The sequence below is a fragment of the Galeopterus variegatus genome, unplaced genomic scaffold, assembly GCF_000696425.1.
Source record: "Galeopterus variegatus unplaced genomic scaffold, G_variegatus-3.0.2 Scaffold1072, whole genome shotgun sequence".
Lineage (NCBI taxonomy): Eukaryota > Metazoa > Chordata > Mammalia > Dermoptera > Cynocephalidae > Galeopterus > Galeopterus variegatus.
The window spans coordinates 497,609-500,728 of record NW_007727183.1 but is presented as its reverse complement, the minus strand read 5'-3'; the positions used below and the strand labels follow the sequence as shown (position 1 = coordinate 500,728).

The 3,120-nt window shown below is 48.2% G+C and overlaps 1 protein-coding gene across 2 annotated transcripts in view; it reads left to right on the top strand.

Annotated features, from left to right (window-relative positions):
* AGPAT4 (1-acylglycerol-3-phosphate O-acyltransferase 4) overlaps positions 1 to 3,120 on the top strand; it is a 142,567-nt gene that overhangs the window by 49,553 nt on the left and 89,894 nt on the right. The gene's annotated exons all lie outside the window — the stretch shown is intronic.

Here is a 3,120-nt window from a genome sequence, read left to right as displayed (position 1 = left end):
TGGCTGCTGCTTCTCATCCCAGTCCAAGCTGAGTGTCCCCTTCCAGTCCCAAACACGTGTTATCTCCTCCACTCGTCACAAGTGTCACTCGCTTCCCAGACATCAGAAAGGGTCCTTGCTACATTGTCTCCCTGCCAAAGCCCCCTGTCCTCACCCTTCCTGTCGCCGTCTGTGAACATGCTGAGATGTGGAGTTGGGCAGGACCTACCGGCTACCTCGGTTGGGGGGCCACAGCCCAAAATGTGGGCATCCTCTTTGACGGTCTAAAGATTCAGCCTCGTCGGTTCCCAGGTGGTGGCACCTGCCGGAGGACAGTTCCGACGATAACCGGCCATAGATCGGCCCGAGCTCACCCAGGGTCCGTGCTACCTGCCTTCGTTTATTTCCAGTACATTCGGTGAGTCAAGTAAGAGAGAAATGGGCTTAAGGGACTGTGACAAGTCCCTCAGCAGCACCCTTGGGCTCGTTTTTCCTGCAGGTGTGAAAGTCTCACCCAAAGGCAAAGGCTTTTGTCTGGACCTAGCGGGACCCATGAGTGTCTCTGTGGGACAGCCTTTCCCTGCTGGTCCCTTTACTTCCCTTGACGCATGTTGGTCCCCACGTTTCACAGCTTGAACAAACGCAGCCGACTTCACCTGGAGTCACACTCTGATGCTCAGCTTGAACAAACGCAGCCGACTTCACCTGGAGTCACACTCTGATGCTTGTCCTTGGGAATCCCTCAACTTCCACAAGTGATGGCTTAGTGGGTGCCTTCAGGAACTGGAAAGGGCAATGTTTCCTTTATTTTCTGGTTCTGAGGGTGCATCTCCCCATAGACCCAGGTGATGACAGGGAGTCCATAACCCAGACCCATGAGATGAGAAGGCTGCACTGAACCAAGCCGCAAAGATCTTACTCTAAGTGATTTTTTGGTGATTTATTTGACAAATATCACTGAGCACCTACTATGTGCCAGGCACTGTGTTTGGTCCTGGGGAAACAGTTGTCTGCAGAGGACGCTTGAGTGTCTGTATACAAATGGTACCAAATGGAAGCTGGGAGGAAAGTGAACGAGGCGCCCGGGAGAGCTCTGTCTTCAGCACGACCAGCCCGAGGTGAGGCCAGATGTCCAACTGGTGACCATCGCGAGTGACGTGCTCTCAAACCTAGAACTCCTGAGGTGACACTCCCCGGGGCTATAGAGACATGTACGGAAGTATAATAGTAACTATTTTCAGTTCTAATCATCACACTTGCAATAATTCGTCAAGTGTTGACTTTGCATCTGGCATCGTGCTAAACCTTTTATACCCACTGCCTCATTTAACCACACAGCCTCTTTGTGAATGGGCATTTCCCCATTTTGTGGATCGGTTAACTGATGCTCAGTAAGGTTGGGTGACTTGTCTAAGGTCACACAGTTAGTAAGTAGAAGAGCTCAGATTCCAAAGTCTGTTTATTCTACTACGTTTTGAAATAAACATATATAGTATGCCACTCGAGTTTTTATTTTGACAACCATGCGTGATGCTAAGAAAGCATCTGCTAGGATCAGATCCGAGCATGCTAATTCACTGTCTCACTAGGTGACCTGGCAGAATGCCTGTCCCTGCTCAGCGGGCGTTCTCTAGCGAACATGCTTTTGAGCTCAGCCTGGGGGGCCAGGCACTGGGTCGGCACTTGGAGGATGGAGGTGAAGGGATGAACCGGATCCCTCTGTGGGGATCCAGCTTAGTGGAGAAGGCATATGGACACAGACCAGGGCAAAGCGGTGAGAGGACAGCCGGACAAGAGGTACTTAAAGAGGTATAGAGAAGGGACAGCCCCCACGCCCCGTGAGGGTGCAGCCGTGTTCCACTGAGGCAGCATCACCAGGCAGCAGTTAAAGAAGGAGGGGGGCTGTGATCTGTGGACAAGAAGAGGAAGAGGTGGTCTGGTTAGAGGAGAGAGCGCCTGCTGGCATCACCAAGGGGCTGGCATGCTTTGTTTGGGCAGCCAGGCATCAAAAGGAGATGGACCTGTCAAATGTCATCATGACATTGCTGTGTCATGAACTTGCTTTGTCGTGAGGCTGCAGCGTGAGAATGAGGCCCTGAGAAGGGCCCACACGAGCCCTGTAGGGAGCGGCCATGCAGGCAGTGGTGCCCAGCAGTGGCCCACAGCCAGTGGCACTCTGCCTTCTAGATGGACTCCATGTATTCATCCCTCAGGAATCCCAAGCATCGTGAGCACTGGTTTACTTCATGACTTATTTTTGTCTTGCCCTGAGCAGCATTGTTCAAAATGTGCCTTGAGAAATTGTTCTTTTGTTTTTTGGTGGAAAAAAAAAAATCTGCTCACACATAATCTTTTATACAAAGATACCCAGCTGGGTCATTATTTTCTTGAACCATGTTATCCCCTAAGTATAATTTTAAGTAAAAATAGCATGTTGCAAAACTGCTGGTACAATCTAATACCACCTATGTAAATACAGATTGGAAGTAAATTTATTAGAGTGTTATTTTTAGGAATTATAATTAGAGATAATTTTTTAAATTGTCTTTATATTTTTTAAATGTCATATTTCATACAATGAGCATGTATTTTACTTTATTATTGATTATGCATATTCATGGGGCACAGAGCTGACCGTCTGCACCTGCACCCAAGATGTGATGATCAGATCAATACTGTCAGCATGCCCACCACCTCAGATGTATTTTATAAACTGAAAATAATAATAATAATAAAAAAACCCAAACACCAAAAAAGAACTAAATAGGGAATAGCTTCCAGGAGGGAAGATATAAAGTGAGCCCTTTGTGGAATAAAATGTGGCGAATTTCATTCAAAACCTTGATTGATTGATTGATTGATTGATTGATTGATTGATTGACTGACTGATTGACTGCCTCTTCCAGGCTGGGAGTTGCAGAGGCCTGGGGACCAGGGGTGACAAGGAAGACGTTTCAGGTCGTGCCTTCCTAGAGCACAGTCGCCTCTCATCACTAATACTGCAGTAATTCTGTGGAAAGGAACTAAGAGGAAATATCACACCTGGACTGAGCTGGCCCCGAGAGCTGAATGTGTGGGGTTCTGGGCTAATTGTGCCCCCAACCCACAGAAGATACTGAAGTCCTAATCCCCAGTGCCTGC